We start from the raw sequence: 27,479 nt of genomic DNA on the forward strand, positions 1-27,479 counted from the left end.
TGTGTTTTGCACCAGGGCTGTGTTAACCCTCCCACCTTCCATTGTAACGTAGTCTGAAGGGACCTAGACCATCGGGAGGTTTCACAGGACATCACATCAGTTCACCATATCAAGAACATCACGTAAGTGAGGTCAAATGAGCAAGAAGTGGCAAGTACAATGCATTCACTCTAAAGGATGAGAAATAAGTTCTGCCTACATCATGGCGCAGACACATCAGTGAAGTACACCGAGATCCCGTGGCCTGGAGACATCCCCTCCAAATGGTGGGACAGTGCCAGCACAAGTGAGTCTGAGCTTGAATGAAACTGTCCCCTGCTATCACAGGTAAGTTGAGGGAACATGACACAGGTCACCAGAAGTGTCTACTATATATCCTCAGAGAGGTTAAATAAGTTGTCCCACAACACAGAGCTGGCAAGTGGTGGATCTAGGATTAAAATCTGTCTGTTGGACTTCAAAGCCCATATTTTTAACACCTGTAAGGAGGCTGGGAATAGAGATTAGGTGGCCTTTTGTTGCATTTTGGGCTCCTGGATAGAAGGCTCTGAGACACTGGTGTGCAGGAAGTTTACGGGGAAGTGCTCTCCGTACCAAACCAGGGGAGTAAAGGAGGTGGCGCTGGGCAGACAGAGGCTGGGCTATGAGGCATCTCTGCAGAGGCTCAGACAGTCCCACAGGTAGCTCTGGGGCCAAGGTGGATCTGCAAGTTGTTCCCTAGTGGCAAGAAGGCCTCAGGAAGAGATGGTCACCCTTAGAAAGGAGGTCCTTTCCAGGCCAAGGGCAAGTCCCCAGGGGACTCAGCTGAAAGCCATCATCCTTCCACACATCCAGATGCGAGGATAATGACTACTGTAGCCCTGGGCAGGGGCTCTGAGTGACACACCACAGCGTCATCGACACCTCTCCAGGCTCCCACAGCTGGTGGCTGAGCAGGGACACAAACGTAGGTCCTCTGACTCCAGACCTAACAAGGTTAGCTCTGCTCTTCCAGCTCCATGACACGTTCCCCTATCTCAGGGCGCACAACCATGGCAGGGGCTCCAGCGGGGGACTGTTGATTGGAAAGAACAATAACCCACTCAGACTTGGTCAAATTAGAGGGAGGGTGTTGTGAAACAGGAATCTCATGGACATCTGAGCTGACAAAAGAAATTTCACTCAACCAAAAATACTTAAGGCAGTTTATATCATATTCCAAGCTCTCTCTGAGTGCTAGAGAAACAAGGAAAAAGTAGCAAAGCTCTCGCCCCATAGACCTTCCTTTGTACGGAGGAGGACAACGGGGAAGGCCTGGTCCTCCCGGGCACAAGCAGCTGTGCCTTCTTGAGAGGAAGAGGAGAAAAATATGTCTCTCTTCTTTTTGTAAAATGCCTACAGGAAAATAACACATAGTTGATTTCTCATCTGATTATTGGCCCTCTATAAGTAAACCAGTAAGGAAACGTCGGTAACAGTTGTTACCTCCAGAAGGAAGATGGGTGGAATGAAGGAATGAAAGGAACTGTAGTTTTCTTTCTCTCCCTCCCACCCCTCTTGCTCTCCTTCCATCTCCCTCTCCCTTTCTCTTCGCCACTTCTTCATGTGCCCAGTACACTGGGGTGGCGGGGGGGGGGCGGGGGGGGCGTGCGCCGGGGAGAGCTGCCCTGCCTGTCCGCATGGGTGGGAGACAGCTCCTGCTTCACCCTCAGCTCTGGTTGCAGGGCTGGTGCACTGGAACGTCCCGGCCCTGTCTTCTCCGTTCCTTCACTCCAGAGACTCCTCTTGCTGTCAGCTGAGAAGGGAGAAGCAGGTACTTGGAGGTTCTATAAAAGGGGGCGTATGTTTGGGGGACTCGGGGAAAGAGTCATTTTACAGACTCTATTTTTTTACTCAGAACAGGTCTGCACTACTTGACTGTGGTATAGAATCTGTGTGACTTGTGTACTGCATGTCCAGCTGTTCCTGCTGGGAGGTTCTTTGTTTGTTTGTTTGTTTCTCTCTCTCTTTGGTTTTGTTTTTGTCATTGCAGAAAGAAGATTCTGGCTGACAAACTAGTCCCGGCTCAAGACTTTTCAGAGTAAAGACCTGTACACCAACATCTACCTGTGGCCAAACTGTGGAGGTGGTCAGGCTGCCCACAGGCACTGGGCCTCTGCTGGGTTCTCCCTTTGTGGGCATGTCTCTCTCCTTTCTCATTGAAACCCATTCCCTTCAATGGCTCTGATTATGATTGTGGGCCTCCTGCTCAGGACAAGGTCTGTCCACGTGGGCTTTCTTTCCCGGGCTCTCTGTGCTTTATGCGGAACCTTCTTGCTCAGGGAGAAAGGTTCTATGTTCTGAGAGAGGGACACACAGAAGCAGCTTATGATGCTGGTGATCTGGTGACAGCAGACTCTCCCTGAAGGTGACTTGTGAGTCCTTTGGGGACACCCAGGCTGGCTTTGGAGCTTGAACTGCTCCTGCCCATAAGTGACTGCTGGTGTGAGTCACCATCCCTGGGGGGGTGGGGGGGCATGCCACCCCAGTTAGGCCAACCGGATAATCTCTTCTAGAAAGGTGAATCTTGAATGGATGTTACAAAAACAGAAACCATTTGGGGCCGGTTCATCCTAGTTCCGGTGAGTACCGTGCGGTGTCTGCTTCCCAGGTTCCTGGCGCTGCCCTCCTGCCTGTTCATCTGGCGTCCGGGCTTCAGCCTTTCCTTCCCATTGTGTCCCATCTCCAGTAAAGTACTATCTGACCCCGCACCTCCCGCAGCCTGGCTGCTGCCGTTTCCACACGCCCACCAGCAGCCTGCCCTATCTGACCAGAGCCCGCAAGGCAGCCCCCAAGCCTCCGAACCAGTTCGCCTCCACGGAGCCCAAGGTCTCACCCAGTACTCAGCTCCCAACGCCTGGTGAACAAAAAGTACTTTCTGAGTAAGTTACCCAGAGCCGATCTCTGTTACTTACTTACCATCTAAGATCCCTGACTAATATGGCACTACTTCATGGCACTTGGATCTTTCAAGTCCCATTTTCTCCCCAAACGATGGTGAGACTTTTCAGTTTGTGTGTGTATTGTGTTCTTGCTAACTCTGTGCTTTATTTATGCTGTGCATGTGGAGTGGGCAGCGGTTGAGCAGTCCAGGGCCAGAGCTGGGGGCCGAGAGATATGGTGGGGTCTGATTCCCACCCTGATTCCTGAGCAACGCTGTCAGACCAGGATCATCCCGCCGTGGGAGGGGCCTGTGGCCAATGGGGCAGAGCATGAAGCCACATGCTGAACATACTGCATCTTCTGGAAGTGCCAATTTGAAGATTTTATGGGGGTGGGGAGACATGTTTTTTATTTTATTTTAAATTAAATACATGTATGTTTTGGCATAGAATATAAGAATCTGCAGGAATTTTTATGAGCACACAAGTGTATTCTAAGAAATTTCCTACTGGCGGGAAGCCAATTCCATATGCATATCTAAACCTCCTGGCAGGATGCATTCTTCTCTGCGGCTATAAAGGGCTCTTTGGTAGAAACGTAGAGAAACACAGACCAGTGGTGTTAGGGGGTTGGACTTCACAGCGCAGACTCTGTGCTGACTTCTTTTAGGGCTGAGCTGGGAGTGGGGGCCTCTCAGAGTCCTGTTATCCCTCACAGCTTTTCACAGACCCTTGTTAAAAATAGGCAGCCTTGTTAACAATCGTTCACCAAGGAAAGACAGCTGCTGCTTCTATGAGGAGAGGCAGGAAGCTTAAAGTCAGGGTGGCGGGTCTCACAACATGAAGAAAATCCGAATCTCTCTTATGTTGGGCCCAAGATTCTAAGTGTATGGATTATGTTCTGGGCATTTTCCACATTTAATCATTACAGCCACAAGGCAAAGATGATGTTATGTCCACGGTATAGATGAACCCCAGCTCAGTGAGGCTGAGTAAGTAACTCAAGGTCACACAGCTAATCCAGACATTTTTTAAAACAATAATTATTCTTGTTCCATCTCCCCTTTTGAGATTACATTCATGGCCAGAGTGGGAAACATTAAATCCACAAAACTTCAGCCTGAATGGGTCTATTGTCTGCTGCCTTCCTCCCCACGGGAGGCTTCTACTTACCAAAAGGACCCTGGCCACCTGGGGCTGGGAGTGCTGGAGAGAGGCCCAGAGAGGAGGCAGAGGGTTTAAGACAATTTCCCCCAATGACCCTGTACTATAGAGGTTAAGATTGTGGGCTTTGAGGGCAAACAGAGCTGGATTTGAGACTCCAGTCTCCTACTCATTGTACAGATAAAAGGGACAGGGCAGGGGGTGCAGAAGGAGAGAAGCCCACCATTGCCAGCCAGCCACAGGCCCCTGAGGCCACAGTCGGGGTCAAAACCAACTCTGTGCCTAGTATCTTTACAAAGAGGAATGGCAGCTGCGACACCTCGCATGACATCTGATCAAATGGCCTGCAGAAAGTTACCAATTACAAAGAAGCTGATGGCAAAGGGGCTGTGCATGGGCTTGGCATCCTGGCTCTGGCCAAACCTGCCACCCAGCCACTTCTTCTTGTGACCTCATCTTGACCCTAAGTGCCCACCCTGAAGGTGTTTCTGCCTCTCCCCTGACGCTGCTGACACAGCACAGGGCCAGGACCACAGAACTTCCTTCCTGGAGGCCTGAGTTGGAGGCCATGGGAGGGATGTCTTTCCAAGGTCCCTTTGGTGGTGAGAGTCCTATGTCCCGCCCCCAGCTTTCCTAAAATATCCTCTATAGCTAACCGTGTAGACAGGTGTGCGCAGGCCAGCAGGTTAGATGGCTCTTGGGCCTTGAACCTGTTACGGAACCCAAGGGGTTTATTGCTTGGGGGACTCTATTAAAAACGAGACATGGCCTATTGGAGGGTAGTTTTATTTACTTGCAGAAAGTAAAGGAGACAGGAGATTTATACCCACAATTCTGCCTTCCCAAAGAAACCCTTAGCCATTGCTTATATACACTATTTGGTCAGTTACATGTTGATTTTTTTCTTTGTAGTTGGCTCCTTTCATCTGGTTGAGTTCCTGTCAGCTCATCCTGTTTACAGCTGCATCTGCAAAATACTATGCTACATTTTAACAGTTAGCAAGAAATAACATTTAGAACTGGCCAGACCTTGAGACCCTTGTCCTATCTAACAAACCCTTTAACCCTGAGGATGAGACTGCGGCAGCTGGGGATCTTGGGCTGTGGTACCCTCTACACTGAGGAGCCAGAGTTGGCTACTTTATTGCCAAGTTAAAAAAAAATTTTAACTTTCTTCCCATTATATGTTTCTTTTTGAAGGAAGAAATTCCACTGTGGACTGTAACACTGACCACTTCGATGCTGTGCAGAGTGCTACCTGCAAATACTCAGGTCCTTGAGGAACCATTAGAAGTTTTGCTCCAGAATGGCAGGGGTACTGTCTTAAAGGCACAGGTGCTCTGGCCTGGAAAGGCCCTTGGCAGTGGTCTAGTTCAGCCCAGAAAGGGGGAGGCTTGTTTCAAACCCCATGGTCAGCAGGGCCTGAGTTGAGATGCCCCATGGAGAGAGGAGCTGCAGCTATCTTCTTGCTGCTGCATGTTTGCTTCCAGTATAAGCCTTTACCCATAGTTTGCTCTCAAAAAAACTGTGATGAATGAATAGATGAAGGAATGAATAGACCACTTAGGCCCTATAGCTGCTTGTCCGGCTTCTCAATTAGATGATTTTTCCTTGACCCGGCCTCACCTCTCAAAGAGCAACTTTGGGAATCAAAGCTAAACGAATTGCCCAGGTAACAGCTAAGCCCCCCAGGCTACTCCACCCTGAGACCTGACCACCCAGGTGTCAGGTGTCCCCATCGCCTAACATGGTAGCCTTTGCAGAGAAGATGCACAGAGGGAGTGTGCCCACTGCATGGATTTGTCGAAAGGGTATGTGGATGAGATGTTCTACCCTCCTAGCTGTGTCTCCACTTGGAGAGCATAGAGGCAGTAGTCCTCACTTGGATCTCCCTAAAGCAGACTCATAGACAAAGGTTTGGTGGTAAGTACCTTTTGGGGAGCTAATCCTAGGAAGTTGAGGTGAGGGAGTGAGAACCTGAGATAGAGAAGGCAGGAAAGTCACCCCTTTATTAAGAAGCCAATATTGATGAGCACGTTATTCCTCTGGGCAGCTGGAGCTCAGTCCCACCAGGGACCCTCCAAGAGGCCAGGAAGCTGTTATCCATCAACAACTGTTCCTCACTGGGACCATTGATGCCCTAAGTTTACATCTGGGGCTATTGATGTTCCACACTGCCAGCCGGCTACAGACTCCTGCTTATACAGAAAACGCTTAGACAGAGAGGAGCAAGCTTTGAGGGAAAAAGCCTGTGAATGCAGGAAACCATTCACCACAGCTTTAGGTGACCTCCAGGGCAGGCCGTGGGGATATGGATGCAACACCAACTGTGTGTGCTAGAGAGGTGTCTACACCCCCACTCCCTCACCACCAGCCCAGGCTGTCTGTAGGTACTTGTGCCCCTGATGGGTACAGCCTGAGTCTGTGACCCTGGTCTCATCCTAGCCAGATAGCTTCTCCTTACAAATAGTTCCAGGATGTTTCATGGAACTGATGGTCTCAACTGCTCCAAAGGGCTGGTGGATAATGAAGATAAAGCACACTCTCCCCTCATGCTGCTGAGAGTCTTCAAGGGGGTAAGTCAGGCACCAAGTAGGGAGCACAGGCAAGAGGTGTCAGTGTCTGTCAGTAACTCACTGGATGACCCTGAACAAATCTTTTGGCTTCTCTGGGCTTTAGGTAGCTCTTCCGATAATACGGTTGTAAGTCATTATGGCTACGATGCTCTTTCACTCACCTGGCATCTCCTAGCTTCCCTGCAGACTCAAGACTGGTATTTTTAACCCTAATTTTGAGTTGAAACTGAGGTCTAGAGAGGGCTAGTGACTTTCTTGAATGACACAGCTTAAAGTGCCAGCATAGGCCCTTTATATTGCCCTTCTTTAGCTAACATGAACACATCTCCAGGGCCAGTCTTTTGTGAATTATGATGAAGAAAATGGAGACAACATGTTGAGTGACATAACAGCACTCAATGGGAAATAACCCATTAACTTTAAAAACATTTTTTTCTACATAGAAACAAACAAGGGAGGCTGCCAAAATGAGGAGACAAAGAAAATGGCCCAAATGAAAGAACAGAACAAAACCCCCAAAAAGAACTAAATGAAATGGAAATAAGCAATCTATAAGATGCAGAATTCGAAACACTGGTTTTTAGGATGCCCAAAGAACTCACTGAGTACTTCAACAGCGTAAAAAAGACCCAGGCAGAAGTAAAGTTTACACTAAGTGAATAAAGAAAAATTTACAGGGAATCAACAGTGGAATGGATGAGGTGAGAATTAAATCAATGATTTGGAACATAAGGAACCAAAAAACAATCAATCAGAACAAGAAGAAAAAAGATCCAAAAAAAAAAAAAAAGGGTAGTCTAAGAAGCCTCTGGGACAACTTCAAATGTACCAACATTTGAATCATAAGAATGCTGTAAGGAGAAGAGAAAGAATAAGAAATAGAAAACATTTGAAAATGAAAGAAAACTTCCCTAATTTGGTTAAGGAAATAGACATACAAGTCCAGGAAGCACAGAGATTCCCAAACAAGATGGAGAAAAAAAAGGGACCATACAAAGAACATAATTAAAATGCCAAGGTAAAGGTAAAGAGAGGTAAAGAGAGAATTTTTAAAGCAGCAAGAGAAAAGCAGAAGAGCTACTTATAAAAAAGTGCCCATAAAACTCTCAGCTGATTTCTCAAAAGAAACTTTGCGGGATAGAAGGGATTAGCAAGAAATAGTCAAAGTAATGAAAAGCAGGTGCCTGCAACCTAGGTTACTCTATCCAGCAAAGCTTTCATTTGGAATGGAAGGGAAGATAAAGTGCTTCCCAGATAAGGTCAAGTTAAAGGAGTTCATCATCACGAAGCCCTTACTATATGAAATGTTAAAGGGACTTAGCTAAGAAAAAGAAGCAGGTGAAAACTATGAACATTAAAATGTCAATAAATTCACAACTACCAACAATTGAGTCTGAAAAACAAACTAAAAACACAATAGAGGACAAACAGAATCATAGATACAGAGATCATTTGGAGGGTTATCAGTTGGAAGGAAGAAAGGGGAGAATGGGGGAGAAAGTGCAGGGATTAAGAAGTACAAATGAGTAGGTACAGAATAGACAGGGGGGTGTAAAGTACAGTATAGGACATGGAGAAACCAAAGAACCTACATGCACAACCCACGAATATGAACTAAAGGGGTGGGGATTGCCAGAGGGAATGGAGCATTCCAGGTGGCAGGAGGCAAAGGAAGAAATATTGGGACAACTGTAATAGCATAATCAATAAGATATTTAAAAATAAAATAAAAATAAAAACATTTTTTTCAGTCTTAGTAGAAGCATTTATTTCTCCATTCATTTTTCATGCATCTGTACATTAAACAAAAATCGGTGAAATAGAGCATGTTCGAGGCTCTATTTAATGAAAGGGGTGGGTAATAAAGAAAAGAATCAGCCATGACTCTTGCCCTTCAGAAATTTCCAGGAAGACAGACCTGGCACAATCATAGAAGAAAGTCATTTATTTATGCCTTTAATTTGTGAAAGTTTTTTAGTTTTCCAATAATCCATATGGGAAAAACAAATGCCTATAAAAGACCTCTTCTATAGTAATCAAAACAGTATGGTACTGGCACAAAACTTAGATCAATGTGAAAGAATTAACCCAGAAACAAACCCATGCATATACAGTCAATTAATCTATTACAAAGGAGGCAAGAATGGGGTAAAGACAATCTCTTCAATGAGAGGTATTAAGAAAACTGGACAGATAACATGCAAAAAGATGAAACTAGACTACTCTCTTATACTACATACAAGAACAAACTCAAAATGAATTAAAGCCATAAATGTAAGACATAAAACCATAAAACTTCTAGAATAAACCGTAGGCAGTAAACTCTTTGACATCATCTTAGTAATATTTTTTGGATGTATGTCTCCTAGGGCAAATGTAACAAAAGCAAAATAAATCAATGGAACTACATCAAACTAAAATGCCCTGTATCATGAAGGTACAAACCATCAATAAAATAAAAATGCAACCTACTAAATGGGAGAAGATATTTGCACATGATATATCCAATAGGGGTTAATATCCAAAATATATAAAGAAATTGGGCAACTCAACATCAAAAAACCAAACAATCCAACTTAAAAAAGAACTAAAGGTCATGAATAGACATTTTTTGAAAAGACATGCAGATAGCCAATGGGTACATGAAAAGATGTTTAATTATCAGGGAAATGCAAATCAAAACCACAATGAGATATCACCTCATATCACCCCTGAAGGAGTTCAAAGCAGATCTCCCTAAGATGTGCTGCTCTGGCAGGTGGATTATTTTGACCTGAAGGTAATCAGGATCTGCGGGCTCAAGAGAAACTTTTGCCTCTCCCTTAAAAACTTAAATTGGGGGCCTTGCCCATAATAAGAGTTATTAGCAGAGATGACTTTTCACATCTAATTGCTGAACACCTGCTGTTCTTACAGTCCCAAGGATGACCTCCCTCCTCTCTAAAGCCTCATGGTGCCTCACTGCCTCCTCAGCTCAGAGTGCTGTCTATACCTCATTTTAACTTTCAGTACCTGAACTTCTCATGTATGTGGGGGTCTCTGACTCCCTTACGTATATGGGGTTCCCATATATACATATGTAATTAAATTTGGTTATTTTTCTCTTGTTAATCTGTCTCGTGTTGATTTAATTATTATACCAGCCAGAAGAACCTAGAAGGGTAGAAGAAAGTGACTTCCTCCTCTACACACCTGTCAGAATGGCTAGTATCAAAAAATAAAAATTAAAATAAAAACAAAAAAGAAAGGATAAGTATTGGTGAGATATAGAGAAAAAAGAACTCTTGTGCACTGTTGGTAGAATTGTAAACTGGTGCAGTTACTATGGAAAACAATATGGAGATTTCTCAAAAAGTTAAAAATAGAGCTACCATATGACCTGGCAATCCCATTTCTGGGTGTTTATCTGAAGAAATCAAAAATGCTAATTTGAAAAGATATATGCACTCCTATGTTCAATTGCATCATTATTGACAATAGCTAGGAAATGGAAGCAACCTTGGTGTCTGTTGATGAATGGATAAAGATGTTTAGGTGTCCATCAATGAATGGTAAAGGTGCTACATAGACTTCCAGCCAAGATGGCTGCATAGGCAGATGTGGCTTGCCTCTTTGTACAACCACATTAAAATTACAACTAAAATACAGAACAACCATCACTCAGAACCATCAGAAATTAATTAAGTTGAATGGAAGTCTGACATCTATGGAATTAAAGAAACCACATCCATCCAGACTGGTAGGAGGGGTACATACGCAGAACAGGCTGGTCCCTCACCCGCCTGTGGTGGATAAAAAGTACAGAGAGTCCCAAACAAGATGAATGCAAAGAGGCCCACTCCCACATACGTCATAATTAAAATGCCAAGGTTAAAGATAAAGAGAGAATCTTAAAAGCAGCAAGAGAAAAGCAGTTAGTTGCCTCCAGGGGAGTTCAGCTGATTTCTCAAAACAATCTTTGTAGGCTAAAAGGGACTGGCAAGAAATAATCAAAGTCATGAAAAGCAGGGACCTACAGCCAAGATTGCTCTACCCAGCAAAGCTATGGTTTAGAATGGAAGGGCAGATAAAGATTTTCCCAGACAAGAAAAAACTAAAGGAGTTCATCATCACCAAACCATTATTATATGAAATGTTAAAGGGACTTATTTAAGAAAAAGAAGAAGATGAAAACTATGAACAATAAAATGGCAAAAAATACAAATCTGTCAACAATTGAATCTAAAAAACAAACTAAGCAAGAAGAACAGAGACAGAACATGGATACAGAGAGTGTTTTGATTGTTGCCAGATGGACGGGGGTGTAAGGGGGTGTAAGGGTGACCAATCCCCATTGGTCAACAGGTGAGGGAATTAAGTATAAACAAGTAGTTACAGAATAGCCATGGAGATGTAAAGTACAGCAGGAAATGGAGTAGCAGAAGAATGTGGACATGAACAATGGTGGGGGGATTGCCTGAGGGAGTGGAGGGTGCTGGGTAGAGGGGAACAAAGGGGGAAAAATCAGGACAACTGTAATAGCATAATCAGTAAAACATAATTTTAAAAAAGATGTTATAGCCCTGGCTGGTGTAGCTCAGTGAATTGAGCGCGGGCTGTGAACCAAAGCATCGCAGGTTTGATTCCCAGTCAGGGCACATGCCTGGGTTGCAGGCCACAGCCCCCAGCAACTGCACATTGATGTTTCTCTCTTTCTCTCTCTCTCTCTCCCTTCCTTCCCTCTCTAAAAATAAATAAATAAAATCTTTTTAAAAAGTTAAAAAAAAGATGTTATAGACACACAATGGAATGCTGGTCAGACATAAAGAGAATGAACTCTTGCCATTTGTGACAACATGAATGTACCTACAGGGTATTATGCTAAGTGAAATAAGTCAGACATGGAAAGATAAATACCATATGATTTCACTTATATGTGACTCTAAAAATGAAACAAAATAGACACAAATTCATAGATAAAGAGAGCAAACTGATGGTTGGTGGTGTGGGTGGGGGGACTAAGCAGTACAACCCGCCAATCAATGAGTAAGTCACAGTGACGCAGTGTACAGCAGAGGGAATACAGTCAGTACTCCTGTAACGACTTTGCATCGGGACAGATGGTTGCTGGCCTACTGTGGTGATCACCCTGTGAGGTGTGTAAATGCCTAATTGCTGTATTGTACACCCAAAACTAATAATATAATATTGCATGTCAACTATAATGTAACAATAAACTTTCAAAAAAGAGGCAGTGGGGGCCAACATGAGGTAGGAGTGGGAGCTGGAGCACCAACTGTGGCAACTCATAGTTGTGTTGAGGGTCACGTGTGTGCGCGCGCGTGTGTGTGTGTGTGTGTGTGTGTGGGTGCAGGTATATGTGGTAGGGGGGTGTGCTCCTGAAGATCAGAATCCCTCCTGCCACATTCCCCATCAGGTTTCCCCAGTCACAGGAACTTTGTAATCACATCCAGCCTGGACTTAACCAAACACAGCATTCCACCACCCTCGGTAACCTCTTTGTTTGATCTTCCCCCTGGAGACACAGGTCAGGAGGAAGAGAAGGGGGAGGGAGGCAAACTGCAGGGAGTGAGCATGTGGGGAGTTTCCTCTGAATCTTCTTTTAATTCAGGAACTAAAAACAAGATGCCATTTCCCTAGACCTCCTGAGTTAGCACTACCCTGCATTAAAGAAGCTCAGTCACAGAACCCCGGAGCAGGGGCCACCTTGGAGGTCACTAGTCTAACCCACTTGGTTTACAGAGCCCAGAGAGGGGAAGTAACTTCTTTGATGTTATTGGATACAACAGGGCAGAAAGGATAAGCTTTGCTTTAGGTAGCCGCTCACAGAGCATGATTTCAGAAGCTCTGGAAAAAAGGCTTTCCGACCAGTTGCCAATGATGCCTAAGCTGTCTTGCAAAGGACTCAGCCTTTTATTCCACCATCAGAGATCTGCCTAACAAGTAAACATACCAGGGAGACATCTTGGTAAAGGAGACTCATTTATGCTAGGGTGTACATGACTGATATCATGGTTTTTGACACCGAGAAGTTTAAGTAGAGGGGTCAAAGAGATCAGAAAGACACTGGATCCTGCAAAGGCAAGAGGTGACGGGCGCAGCTTAGAGAGAGGAGGGCACAGAGCTGGGAAAGGCACCAAGGGGAAATTTAATACACTCGTAGGCCCTGGGTCCTGTGCCTGATTTTTTCTTTCCCGTGGAAAGGAAGCTGTGAGCTTTCCAACGTGTCAAATCACTCTTCCAGTCTAATCCTGTTGCCTTCTAAACAGAATGTGTTTTAGATTTATGTTCAAAGTGCATCTAAAGGTATCAGCCAGGTCGTGCATGTCAGCTGCCCGGGTCTGGTGGGTGCCTCCGCTTCCTGCACAGCAGCACTTCCTCCCTCCGGCCGGCCCTGGGGACGAGGCCTTTCTCTGGGTGAGGTTTCTGTTTTGTCTGGTTTTGTTTTTGAATAATTTAAGCTCCTTGCTTTATGTTTCTAATCTCCTTTTATCTTCAGTATGAACATAGTTCTAAGGGCATTTTATATTCCTGAGTGTTGTCACTGTTGTTTATAATTTAAGTTAAATTTCATCTTTTTCTTTTTTAGTGTTTTTTAATTACTTAAGAAATACATACTCATTGTCAAGGATTAAAACATGGAAAAGTGCATGCAGTAAAAAGTAAACATGATCACTTTATCACTGTCTGTGCCAGAGGAAGCCACTGTGAGTGTTTTGGTGTGTAGCTTGCTTTGGGGTTTTATGTTGTTGTTTGTTTCTATTTAAACAAAAAAGGAATTTATGCTATATCCGTGGTTCTCAAAGGGTGGGCTTATGACTTCCTGAAGATCTCTGAGATCATTTCAGAGAGTTCACAAGGCCAGAGCTGTTTTTGTAATAATACTAAGGCATTGTTTGCTTCCCGCCACCCCCCCCATGTTGCCTTTTGCACTGATGTTACAAGAAGCAGAAGTGGGTGAAACTGCTGGTGCCTTCAGAGAGGGTGTTGGCACCAAACCGTTCTAGGTGTCGTCCTTCACCAACACACTCCCAGAGTAACAGAAATGCCAGTTTCCTCAAGAACGCCTTTCATGATTAATCTTGTTATATTTCAACTCTGGAGTCCCTATCCGTTCAAGATTCTGTACAACAGAGGAGACGGGCACACAGAGCTTTCAGCAATAGTCCCTTTGCAGTTGTTTCACATGCAAACTAAATTCAGTTTTCCTCCGTGGAATGCTGTTTTTACTTGAAATAATGACTAACAGGTAAACTGTAGTGGTTCAAATTTGGGAATTTTTCAGGCAGTTTCTCAGAAAACGAATGAAAGGAACTTGTCACTTCAGGGAAAACTGACAGTTTTTATTACTAGTGATGAAATTCAAACTTCCAAGCAAAATTTAGAATTTTTTTTAACAAAGAAGAAAGTAATGCCACATCAATTCTCCATTGTGAGCCGGACGGCTTCCCAACACTTAGAATTTAGCAATGAGGTTGGTGGTGATAACAACAAATGTGATTTTTAAATATTATTAATAAAATGTGTCAATGTTACAAAGATCTGCATAACTCAGTGAACTAATATCTCTCAAATGACCAATGCATGATGTTTCAAAACTGTACATGGGTAAAAACAATCATTCAAAGTGAAAGACCAATGGATTTTGACATAACAGAGTAGGGAAAGTTCATTGATATGGTTTTAGAGTCCACACTGCAACATTTAAGAGACTCCCACCTGCCCCGGCCAGTGTGGCCAGCTGGCTGGGTGTCATCCTGCAAAGCAAAAGTTCGCCAGTTGGGTTCCCAGGTGGCGCACACGTCTGGGCTGCAGGTTCAGGCCCTGGTTGGGGCACCTGCAGGAAACAGTTGATTGGTAATGTTTTTCTCCCTCTCTCTCCCTCCCTCTCTCTAAAATAAATAATAAATGAAATCTTAAAGAGAAAAAAGGAAAAGAAACTACCACTTGTAGAATTTTGGTGACCAACCGAGAAGAATATCCACAATTATCTGAAAAGGTTATTAGAATAATCCTCCTTTTTCCAACTACATATGTGTATGAGGCTGCATTTTCTGCCTTTATTTCAACCAAAACAACGTATCACAACAGACTGAATGCAGAAGCAGATATGAGAACCCAGCAGTCTTTTGTTAGGCCAGATATTTAATACCTTTGCAGAAATGGGAGGCAACACCAGCCTTCTCACTAAGTTATATTTTGATATTGTTCACTGTCATAAAAGGATGTGACTTATGTAAACACGTAATGAGTTTTTTATTGTAACTTTAAATAAATTAATAAATACATTTTTAAATGTCTCTGTTTTCATTTCTAATACAGTAAATACCAATAGCCAGCCATTCCCCACAGCACAAAAGCTCTTTGGGTTCCTCATCAATACATAAGAGTATAAAGGAGTCCCGAGACCAGAGTTGGAGGGCTGTCACCCCACATATTGTTCCAAATCGGATCGCTATTAAATGTCAATGAACACAAGTCTGGCTCCCTCGTTTTAGCTATTGCATTTTTTCATAATGTACTTAACAATTCCTGTATTGATGGACATTTAGATTGGTTATAAGTTTTCATTATGATTTGTAATGAATAGTGAATGTCCTTTGTACTTCATCTTACACACTTTTGCAAGTATTTTGTAAGACAAATTCCTAGAAGAATTGTTGAATCAAAGACCATGTATGGTAAAAAAAAAAATTAATAGACATTTCCAAATTACAGTTTTAAAAGGTTATCATTTTATTTATTTTTATTTTAAATATATTTTATTGATTATGCTATTACATTTGTCCCATTTCCCTCCCTTTATTCCCCTTCACCCTGCTCTCCACTCTCACCTGCATTCCCGCCCCCGTAGTTCATGTCCATGGGTCATACATATAAGTTCTTTGGCTTCTCCATTTCCTATACTATTCTTAACCTCCCCCTGTCTATTTTGTACCTACCATTTATACTTATTTGGTGCACCTTTTGCCCTATTCTCACCCCTTCCCCTCCCCGCTGATAACCCCCCATGTGATCTCCATTCTGTGATTCTGTTTCTGTTCTAGTTGTTTGCTTAATTTGTTTTTGTTTTTTTAGGTTCGGTTGTTGATAGTTGTGACTTTGTTGTCATTTTACTGTTCATAGTTTTGATCTTCTTTTTCTTAGATAAGTCCCTTTAGCATTTCATATAATAATGGATTGGTGATGATGAACTCCTTTAGCTTTTCTTGTCTGGGAAGCACTTTATCTGCCCTTCCATTCTAAATGATAGCTTTGCTGGATAGAGTAATCTTGGATATAGGTCCTTACCTTTCATGACTCTGAATACTTCTTTCCAGCCCCTTCTTGCCTGTAAGTTTTCTTTGGAGAAATCAGCTAATAGTCTTATGGGAACTCCATTGTAGATAACTGTCTCCTTTTCTCTTGCTGCTTTTAAGATTCTCTCCTTCTCTTTAATCGTGGGTTATGTAATTATGATGTGCCTTGGTGTGTGCTTCCTTGAGTCCAACTTGTTTAGGGCTCTCTGAGCTTCCTGGACTTCCTAGAAGTCTGTTTCCTTTGACAGATTAGGGAAGTTCTTCTTTATTATTTTTTCAAATAAATTTTCAATTTCTTGGTATTCCTCTTCTTCTGGCACCCCTCTGATTTAGATGTTGGAAAGTTTAAAGTTGTTCCAGAGGTTCCTAAGTCTCTCCTCATTTTTTTTGAACCCTTGTTTCTTCATTGTGTTCTGGTTGAATGTTTATTTCTTCCCTCTGGTCCAAACTGTTGTTTTGAATCCTGGTTTCCCTCCCTTCACTGTTGGTTCCCTGTGCATTTTCCTTTATTTTACTTTTCATAGCCTTCACTTTTTCCTCTATTTTGCAACCATACTCAACCAATTCTGTGAGCATCCTGATTACCAGTGTTTTAAACTCTGCATCTGATAGGTTAACTATCTCTTCATCACTTAGTTGTATTTTTTTTTCTGGAGTTTTGATCTGTTTTTTCATTTGGGCCATTTTTGGGGGGTCTCAGGGCACCTGTTACATAGTAAGGGGCGGAGCATTAGGTATTCACCAGGGCGGGGTAACTGTGTCACTGCGTTGTGGCACTGTTTGTGAGGGACAGATCTGAGAGGGAACAATGCCACTTGTTCAGCCCTCTGCTGGCTTTCAGTCACTTCCCCTGCTACCCACAATCAAATTTCCACAATCATATTGGGCTCTTCTGGTGCTGATTCCCAGGTGGGTGGGCTTGTGTACATTCTAGGACCCTATGGGTCTCTCCAACAAACTCACCTGTGAGGCTGTGAGTCTCTCCCACTGCTGCAACCCCCACAGGTGTTTTCAGTCAGAGGTTTGAGGCTTTATTTCCCTACACTGCAACCCTGGGTTCCGTGGTGTGTCTCGCTCCCCAGTCGTTCCTCCCAGTTTACCCACACACAAATGTGGGACTGCCTGTTTTGCCAGCCACCACCTTGCCCACCCCAGTGCTCCAACTGCCACCTTGCCATGGCTTCCCATCTCTTCTCCTTCTACCGGTTTGTCAGACTTCCACACGTTTTGATTTTCTGGCAGTTCTGGTTGTTTTTTGTTTTTAAATTTGTCCTTTTGGTTGTGCAAGGAGGCATATTGTATCTACCTACTCCTCCACCTTGGCCAGTGGAAAAGGTTATCATTTTAAACTTCTGTCAAAAATGTGCGAGAGTGCCCATTTTTGTCTTCTTAAGTCAAGTATTTTATGTTTATTGTTGCCTTTTTTTACTATTTTGCCTTAAAATTTATTACAACAAGCTTACAATGAAAGAAAGAAGGATAAATTAACAAAAGCCAAATACAAGGTAAGGCTGTGGGGAGAGAGTATTCTAGAAAGCTAGATAACTGCAAGACATGATAGCTAAGCCCTACATTTTTCTCTGCTCTACCAGGCAACTAAGGCAAAAAAGCATGGTATTTATGTGTCTTGTCTTATCTAATAGTAGAGATTCAATGAGCACCCAAAAGGAGAGAGATCTATTCTTAACATTTATATGCTGAGTATTTCCTCATGTGGATTTTCCCTCTTTTTCCTTTAGTTTTTATTTTATTTTGGTTTATTCTATTTTATTGAGTAACCAGTACATTTGTATGGTTTGAAAATCTAAATAATGTGAAAAGTACACACTGAGAAGTATCACTTTCATTCTGTCCCCGTCCACCCTGTTCCCCTTGTCCAGGAGGTATCCATTATTTATCCTTTCAGTGGTTTAGTGCGAATTCATGCAAATATAAATATATTTTTAATTTCTCACCCTAAAAGTAACATTCTCTAAACAATGGTCTGCACTTCCTGCACCTTGTTTTTTCGACTAGGAGTTTATCCCGGAGACAATCTAACATCAATGTACTGAGGAACACCGTCCAACAGGGGAGCCTGCTAGCCACATGTGGTTATCTAAACTGAAATTAATAAAATTAAAATTACCCTGGCTGGTGTAACTCAGTGGATTGAGTGCAGGCTGTGAACCAAAGGGTCACCAGTTCGATCCCCAGTCAGGGCACATGCCTGGGTTGCAGGCCAGGTCCCCAGTAGAAGGTGCATGAGGGGCAACCACACATTGATATTTCTCTTCCTCTTTTTCTCCTTCCCTTTCCTTCTCTCTAAAAACAAATGAAATCTTTTTAAAAAAATTAAATTAAAAGTGAATTCCTTGGCTGAACTAACCACATTTCAAGGGCTCAGCAGCTACATGTGGCTTGTGGCTATCATTGGACAGAGGAGAATATTTTCACCATTGTAGAAAGTACCTTTGGAGAGCACTAGTTATGAAGATCTTTCTCATTCTTGTTTACAACAAAGTAGTATCCCACTGTGTGGCTGTAACATAGTTTATGTTTCTAATTCCATGTTGCTAGACATTGGAGTTGTTTGCACTGTCTTTGCTGTCATAAACAGTACCCTATTATCACACCAGTTTCTTACAGTTGTTTTAAAAAAAATGTTGATGTATGAAGAGCTAGCATTTTTTTTACCAGGTTGAGCCATTCAAGGAAGATCACTTAGTCCACTTTGACGAAGTCTGTATTCTCTGTGCACTGACAGAGATGCCGGTGACACATACCGAGGCTGTGTTTCCAGATCAGCCCGTGCTGGTTTGAGCAGATGCAGCGCGAGCCAGAACCCTGGCTGAATTTCGCAGCTGGCTCCAGTAGTGCTGCTGGTGACCCATCTTGCTTTCAGGGGTGCAAGGAGGTAAAAGGCTTGTGAATTTTTAGACAAGAAGCTCTTCCATAACAAAAGACACGGTGACATGAGGATGTTACTCATGGCAGTAACTACCCTGCAGGTGGGATCTCTACTTTCATGGGTCTATCCAGTTCTTAGCGTTGCAGGTCTGGAAATGCTCAGGCCCATGTCCCATCAGCTGCCCTTGTACGACCCTGATGAATATCCAAAATTAACAATTAACTGATATTAAGTGGAGGTGATTCTTTAGGTTTACTGAAATCCTCATGCCTACTGCCTAGGACACTGCCTTCCCAGAAGGCATTGCCCACCCAAGGAAATGAATAATTCTGACAGATATTTAATCCAGCATGATAGGTTCCTGTCCACAAACTGAGCATGACTTTTATCAGATGACTTGCGTCCTCAGGGTTCACCATTCTCTGCACAGGATTATCCCTCTGGGCCACCTCTTCATAGCTGCCTTGGAAACTAGCCCCCTTCTGTTAACACAGTCTTCAGACAGCACAGAATGTGCTGGGAGATTTCACTCCAGTTGGTGACAAGTACAGTGTAGTTTCAAGCCTTCCCCAAACTCTTCAATCATATAACCAGAGCATCTTTGATATTGCTATTGTGATATATGGTGGTTTTAAAATATAGCCACGAATTCTTTACTAGCCTTTTCTTTAAGAGATGGTGTTTAATCTCCACCCCCACTCTACGCCTTGAGTGTGGGCTGGGCGTTGTGACTTGCTTCTAATGAATAGCATATGGCAGAAGCAATGGTGTGTGACTTGTGAGACCAGGTCACAAGAGCACTGTGGTTCCTCCCACTTTGCTCTCTTGGATCACTCACTTTGGGCAAAGCCAAATGCCATGTCCTGAGGATACTCTATCAGTCCCGTGGACAGGTCCATGTGGGGAGGAACTCAAGCCTCTTGCTACAAACCGGCACTGCCCTGACTAGTGGTTTAGTTAGCTGAAGCATTGTCCCGTATACCAAAAGGCTGTGGGTTAGATCCCTAGCCAGGGCACATGCCTAGGTTGCGGGTTCGCCCCTGGTTGGGGCATGTATAGTAGGCAACCAATCAATATTTCTCACATCGATGTTTCTCTCTCCCCCACCCCACTTCCTCTCTCTAAAATCTATAAACATAACCTCGGGTGAGGATTAAAAAAAAAACCCACAAAAAAACCTAACTCTCAAGGCAAGTGACAGAGCCACATAGGATGTGGAGGACCCTTCAGCCCAAGCCAGCCCTCAGATGAGCGCAGCCCTGGGCAACCTCTTGACAATCTCAGGACAGGCCCTAAACTACAACCACCAGCCAAGCTGCTCCCCACCCACTGAGGCTGGGTGAAGCAGTAAATGTTTATTACTTCACACTACTAAGTTTTAGGGTAACTTGTTAGCAGCAGCAGATAACTAATATCCCCAGATGGCTGAGGTCACACATTTTTGTTTTAATTCTTATGAACTTCCTTTACAGAGGGTAACCTCCATGGCCATTCTACAAGGACACTGAGGATCACAGTGGCCTGTGAACCACTATTTCCTTATCGGAAAAAGACAAGCTTGGTGTAAAGAGCACAAAGCGGGGGTTCGAATGGAGAGCTGTTATTAATATGGTCATTGCATAGTTAACAATAGAACTATTATTTATATCGCTGTCAGAGGCACTGAGCATCTCCTATTTGCCTCTCTCTATCCGACCCTCATCTTCTTCCACTCTCTTCGGTGTCCAGAAGACTGTCCTTCATAGCTCTTGCGCTCAAGCTTCTGGGACGGTTGGAGAATTGGAAATGCAGGTGAGAGATAGGAGGACCAGAGGAAAATGAGGAGAGAGATGTCTTTCCGATTTCCTGTCTGCCTGGTTACCATGATTTGTCTTGGTGCCTCTGCTTAAGGCCACAGCCCTCGTCGGCAGACTTTCTCTGCACATTTCCTGTCGTGTCACTCCTCACCACGTCCTTCTTCCTTCGTCCTCCCCTCTCTCCTCTAGGCGGAGGGGTGGTAGAAGCTCCTCACTGTTGCTAGCCCCAGGGTGCTGAACTTCTGTAAACAGTCTCTTCAGTAAACTTTCCTCAAATTACACTGATCCCCTGCAGGGATCCCCAGTCACACATAGAGCTTAGAAATGAAGTAGAATTGTTAGTTATGGCTGTTTTTAATCATGACCCTGGATTTTTTAAAAAATGGTAAAATCTGAAAGATTGCTAAGAATCCAAATAGATACAAGAGTAAGTTTAGAGTAATCTCAAAACATGGTTGTTAAGACTATGTTGAATTTTCTGGCAAATGGATATACTGTAGGTATGGACAGGACCTTGCTCCTTTCCTCATAACAGCAAAACCCAGGACCTCCAAGGTCAGCTCCGGAGGAGCCTTGCTGAGAGCAGAGACACAGAGTGGGAGGAGGAGGCTGGCCCAGCCTTGACTTTGTTCTCCAAGCAGACACGTCTTCCGCTCAGCCCCACTCCTCCTGCTCCCGGGTCGCTGCCGCTTCCCTTTCATGCGCTCTCCTGGAATTTCAACAGCAGCAACAACAACAGCAAAAACCAACTTTATAAATATTTAAGAAGAACAAAAAGGAGAGAGCCTGAGCAAGAACCACCCAGTTAAGCTGCTTCCAAACCAGCCTGGAGGAGCAGGAAATGTCATTTTCTCTCCTTGCCTGGCTGACTCTCTCTCCAGGCTTTAACATCTGCCCCACCCCATGGGATTAGCACACCTTCACAGGCCCCTTACTTGGGCATTGGAAGGTTGTCAAAGTATTCACCCATGTAAAGTGCCTGGGACACTGTTGGCACCCAGTAAGTGCTATTTCCAATAGCAGAGGCAGCAGAAGCTGCAGTTATTAGTGAAGAAGATGGGTGTGGAGTATCTAGGGTTGGAATTTATGCCAGGAGCCCATGTCTAAAGCACCGCCCAACAGTGTCTGGGACAGACTGTGAAAAAGCATTGAAAGCCTGATGTCTACACAGAGGCTATGCAAATAGTTGGCCTGTAGTTGACTTTTGTCAGTCCAGCCAAGGGGGGGATGACAGATCAATGATCAAAAGTTAAGTTATTCTAATCACAGCCTCTAGAACCCAGCTGAACATTTCCATGGCTCAGGTTTATTCTGAATCTCAAAATTATCCAGTGCAGTAGAAGAGGGGTAGGCAGGGGTGGCTGAAGGGGACAAGGCTTGCCCTGATCCTAAATGGTACTAATTGGTAGCTTCTTAAGTGTTTATGTCTCAGTTATACTATTTTGTATTATATTTTTTTACCTGTTTTTTCAGTGTCAGCTTTTAGCAACCATGTCTTATTGCTTAGAAAAAACTGTGGCTGAAATGTGTTGAGAAGTTAGCACACATTGCCTGACTAAGTGTTTGGCCAGAGCATGGGGGCCCACTCACATCAGAGTCACTGGTAGTCCTGAGACAATCTCATGCATAGTTCAGGAATCAGGATTTTGAAGAATCATTGGTTCTTCATGGACATGACCTGTGGAAGCTGTACTAATGCTGCTTTCAACAAGCTGGGAGGAGATCGGTTTGACAGAGACCTGCCCAATAAGAAGTTTACATCGACTCGGAGCATAGTGTGGACACTCTGCTGGAGTCCCTGGGGAAAACAGGAAAGGCCACTTCTTACCTCAGCCCCAAGTCGCAAAGACCTGGGTCCATAGGAGGGACCAAAGGGGACAGGACCTTGATCCGCTCCTGGCCCGTGACAGACAGAGCTGGGACCTGGCAGTCCTACTCAGTGATGGGATTTTCTGTGGAGCCCCCACTTGCCTGCTTCCTCCTTAGCTTCCCTGTAATAAAGTGGAGCTGCAAAATAAAAATAAGGTTTGACTGGTGGCCGTAAATGTTTTCTCATCTTCCATTTCCCCTCTTTATCATCAATGGCTTCCAGCCTACTATAAACTGGGTAGCCAGATGTCAAACCTTGTTGTAGTTGGGTATGCTGGTGGAAGGAGTCGATTTTGGAAAACGGCCTATTTTACTCTTGAGCCCTGAAGACCCATGAGGAGATCCTTTTGAGGAAAGCTGGCTGCTCGACTCTGCTACCATGGCCCAGGAGTGGGCAACACACCCAGCAAGAGCTGGCTACAGATCAAACAGCAGCCAATGAGACAGTCCCCAAAAAGACACCAGTAACTGCCTGGCCCTCTCTTTTGTGAGTCTCAAAGAGTGGCATCCCCTGCAGAGCAGTCTGGGCAGGAGGCCGAAGCCTGCAGGGAGATGTCCAGAGAGAAAGCAGTGAGCAGAAGCCCCAGGGTAGAGCAGGGCTGTAGAAGTAAGGGTGAAGGTAGAGGTGGTTTTGGTGTCTGATGCTGGAGTCCCAAAATCAGAGGTGATGGGTGCCAAGGGCCATTAGGGAATGTTCCAGGCATTGGGGCTGCAGTGATCTTGAAAGACCTCTAAGAATGTCCTGCTTACTTACCCCAGGGCTGTTTTAGGAAGAGAGATTTGCTCCCTACCTGAGGGTGTGGGTGTTCCCCTGTATGTGGCTACAGAGCTGTTTCTGCTTGTTCAGGAAGGTAACTATGGAGAGGTAAGGAACTCAGGCTAGCTCTAACTAGAGTACCCTTACTTTCTCGATTTTTTTTAAATTAACATTTGATCTATGGAGCCTGGAACATATATTAAAATTTACTCTAGAGGAGACATACTTTTGAGCTGAGGCCCTATTTTCCAATTTTTTTTTCTTTCATTTTAGGTCTGGCAGGAGGTTTTTATATGCCTCCCAGGTGTGGGGAGCAGCCACTTTGTAGTGCTTGTAAAGAATGAAATGGGTTTTGAAAAAGTTAAGCAAAATTCCTTTCCAAGATTCTGTTAGCTTTAAAATTCCTATTCAGAGTATCAGCTAGCATGACTTTTAGATGCTCAGTTCAAGGTCATTGAGTTCCTCTCCCCTTTCATCTCTGCTGTTTCAACCCTTCAGCTCTGCAAACTTCCACCCTCCTTTGTCTTCTCCTCTTCCTCCTCCTACTTCCTCTTCTTTTTTGTATTTAAGTCATTTCATCCATTTGAAATCACTTTTTTGGTGGACGGTGGGAACCATGACCTAGTGTGTGTTCCTCCCTATATTAACTATCAATTTCACCCATATTGATTGTTGAATTATTGAATTTTTTAAATTTTAAAATAAAAACTTTTATTCCCATACCCCACCCACTCCCTTTGGCAACCTCTGCTTATTCTCCATATCTGTGGGCCACCTCCACGCTCACCTCTCTTTGTGTTCTTCTGACGCAGTGTAATACTTCCCAGTACCAGATGTTATTACGTTGTGTTGACAGATAAGAACCTAAGGTGCTGGTGTGAGGGACAGGGCAGGGCTCAATGAGGACATTCGCTGCCAGCTGGCCCTGGGAAGTAGATAGAGAACACCCCCAACTGCGCACCCAGGGAAACCAGAAAAGAAAGGCTTTGTAAATAATCCAAAAAGAAACTTACAGATGACAAAAGATACCAAAAATAAGGTCAGAAGGCAATGACAGAGTAAAGTATTTGCAAAAGATCAAAGGTAAATGTCCCTCCTATGCAAAAAGTACTCCACAATTCAGTAAGAAAAATATGAAAAGCCCAATAGAAAAGTGGTTTGAATAGCTAATTCACAGAGAAGAAAATGCAAACCTCTGAAAGACGTAAAAGGATGACTGGCCTTACTTTAGTCAGAGAAATGCAACATAAAGCAATGAAATGCTATTTTCTGCCCATCAGATTGAAAAAACCCAAAAAGACAGATAATAAAAAAGCATGACGAGATAGAGAATGATCAGTGGGTAGGTCAATTTAAATTTGAATAAAAAATAAAGAAGGATACACAGCAAATTTTTAATCCAGGAAGTGGAGAGTGGGGTCTTATGTGTCTTTGTGCAGTTCTTTCTTTTTGAACATAGTTGGGTTATGGGTGATTTTGATTTATGTGTTTTTACTAATTTTCAACCAAATTAGAAAATGTAATATCATTGCAAAGATGTCCATGATAACTGATCCATCTGTGGCATGCCTATTTTGCTTAAGGCACTGTACGAGGGGATTTCTACATACTAGTTTATTTTTCCTCACAACCGTCTGTGAAAGATACTACTGGAACCACTCTACAGGTGAAGATGAAACTTCAGGAGCTGAAGTGACAGGCCCACAGACTCTGGCTGTGGTCGTGACCGACAGGCAATTTGAGGTAAAGGCGGGCTCCACATAGGTGATACCCAGGTTGTTAGGAGTGGATTTAAAGCTTCCAACCTGACGAATCCCTTTGGAACCCACAAATAGTTCTTAAAAACTGGGTCTCATAAGAAATGTTAAAGGGACTTATCTAAGTAAAGGAAGAAGATCAAAAATACGAATTGTAAAATGACAGCAAACTCACAACTATCAATAACTGAACCTACAAACAAAAACAAAAACAAACTAAGCAAACAACTAGAGCAGGAACAGAATCACAGAAATGGAGATCACATGGAGGGTTATCAGCAGGGATGGGGAGGGGGGAATGGGGGAAAGGTACAGGGAATAAGCAGCATAAATGTTAGGTACAAAATAGACAGGGGGAGGTTAAGAACAGTTTAGGAAATGGAGAAGCCAAAGAACTTATATGTACAACCCATAGACATTAACAAAGGTGGGCAATGATGGTGGGGGTGCAGAACGGAGGGGAATAAAGGGGAAAAAAATGGGACAACTGTAATAGCATAATCAATAAAATGTATTTTAAAACAACTGTGTCTCAATGTATCCTTCTCCAGCTGTCAAGTTCCCCTCCTTACAGCTTTTGTGTTCATTGAACGGTCATTCTCCAGCCAGGGCACACAGTGAGGGCGCAGTGGGAGCCTGGGCGTGAGGTCCCAAGCACTAGAAGGCAACTTCACCTCCCGTCCATTTAATCCTGAATTAAGCAATACCAAATGATAGTTCAGGTCTGTCAATTGCCCACATTCTCAACAACACTTTTGACTCTTTTGCTGCCTTTTTCTCAGGACACATTCCCAGCTGGGAAATCCCCAGGACACCCCTTCCACAAAGGAGGCAGCCCTTGCCCAGGGCTGTGACAATGGCCAGACCTCTAGTGAGCCTAAGTGTGTGTATAGGGGAGGGGTGCTGCTCTTTCATGCTGGCGTGAGGGAAGGCTGTGGAGTCTGCATAGGACCAAAACTGCCACAGGAGCTAGAAGCAGGGGAGCAGGTGACATCTGAAAAGGGAGGGCATAAGGAGAGCAGAAAAGCCAGTAGTTCTGAAATGAGTCTGCATGGTGTATTACAAAAGCTAGGGGTGGGGGCAGGTGCTGTTTGGGAGCCACAAACCAATCCGGAGGCGGCGTACTATGAAAGAGACAGCTAAACACTTGAGAGAGGTGCTTGGCTTGTGCTTAAATGATACCAGTGTGTGTATGTGCATAGAGAGTGAAGTCTTCCAAGTCCTGACGACTTGATTCAAGTGTCAAGGCATCTGTCCCACCCTTGAGTCCCTCCACCGTACAACTGAAGAATGTTCCCTCCTCCCTAATTCCAGTCCCCAGTGCAGGCCACTGTCCCAGCTCTGCTAGGGGATGGGAGCATTTCTTTTCTTTCTTTTTTTAAAAATATATTTTATTGATCATGCTATTACAGTTGTCCCATTTCCCCCGCCCTTTTATTCCCTTCTGCCCTGCACAGGTCTGCCCACCAAATCAGGTCTGCTTTCCTTCAGCTCAGGGGCCTTCCTCAAGTCTCTGGGCATTACCAACTCATGGCCTTCGAACTTTTTAAATTGCACCCCTCGCCAAGAAATACATGTCACATCACAACTTGGTACACAGGTTCTCCCTAGAGTGTGTGCATGAACACACACACACACCCTGAAAGAGAAGTTTAACACACAATAGTTAGTACTTACCCTAATTACCTGTGATGCACTTTGATAGTTTTCCATTCTATTCTTTTCTTTTTCATTGTCTGCAATGTTTGTAACCACTTGCAACTCACTCATCTGATGTTAAGACCAATGGCTTAATACCAGAGATTTGGAAAATACTCAAGACAACCAAATTATGCAGACATTTTGGAGAAATGTCTGTTCAAGTCTTTTGCCCGTTCTTAAACCAGGGGTTTTGTCTTTTCATTGTGTTGTAGGAATTTTTAGTATATTCTGGATATTCCCTAATCAGATATATGATTTGCAAACATTTTGTCTCCTTCTGAGGGTTGTCACAGCAATCTGTTGATACCATTTTTTGATGAAAAAAAGTTTTTAATGTTGACAAAGTCCAGTTTATCCCTTTTTGTGCCTTTGGTGTCATGTTCCAAAACCACTACCAAATCTAAGATCATGGAGATCTACCCAGATGTATCCTCCTAAGAGTTTTGTGTTCCTACATTTAGGTCTCTGATTCATTTCTGAGTTGGTTTTAAAATATGGTATGAGGCAGAGTTCAAACTTCATTCTTTTGAAAGTGGATATTGAGTTTTCCCGCCACAATTTGTTGAAGAGACTCGTTCCCCATTGAATGGTCTTTACATCTTTGAAAATCAATTGACCATAGATGAATGGCTTATTCCTGGAATCTCAGTTTTTTTCCCCGTGGATCTATATATCTATACTTATGCCAGTTCCACCCTCTTTTGATGACTGAGCATTATAGTAAGTTTTAGAATCGGGAAGGGTGATTCCTCTGACTTGGTTCTTTTTCA

This window comes from Phyllostomus hastatus, unplaced genomic scaffold (genome assembly GCF_019186645.2).
Source record: "Phyllostomus hastatus isolate PE091 unplaced genomic scaffold, TTU_PhHast_1.1 phas_scaffold_501, whole genome shotgun sequence".
Taxonomy (NCBI): domain Eukaryota; kingdom Metazoa; phylum Chordata; class Mammalia; order Chiroptera; family Phyllostomidae; genus Phyllostomus; species Phyllostomus hastatus.